Source organism: Oratosquilla oratoria, chromosome 35, assembly GCF_046742065.1.
Source record: "Oratosquilla oratoria isolate Oo_2021 chromosome 35, ASM4674206v1, whole genome shotgun sequence".
NCBI lineage: Eukaryota > Metazoa > Arthropoda > Malacostraca > Stomatopoda > Squillidae > Oratosquilla > Oratosquilla oratoria.
The window spans coordinates 17,624,047-17,624,474 of NC_134811.1; positions in this window are offsets into that span (position 1 = coordinate 17,624,047).

Below are 428 nucleotides of genomic sequence, written 5' to 3' on the forward strand. Positions count from 1 at the left end.
TAGCGTTTGTTGTCGCACTCGCTACATATTTTCTGTACAAGAAAACACGTTTTACTTAAAGTCCGAGCACTGTGTAGATGTATCACATGACCTGCATAACAAAGCTATATTCTCTTCATGAAATCTTAAGGCGTTCCAGGAATTTTGACCAGGAGTGTCGCAACTGCGCCTGGCAGTTGGTGTCGATAACCTCATTTCCAAACATCACTAACCTTCTTCCAGCACACGCAAGCCTATTGGGTCACCACACATCATTTCTAAGCTCCTGTGTAGTGTGTTGGGTTGCGATAGGAGTGGACATCATTGCTCTTTTATTCTCCAATAAATTCTCCAATCATTTTTCTTTCTTAAATGTCATACGAACAAAGTATTACTCTTCATCCCAGCAGTTAACTGGTGACGTAATCAGAAGCGTGTTGGTCTCGCAT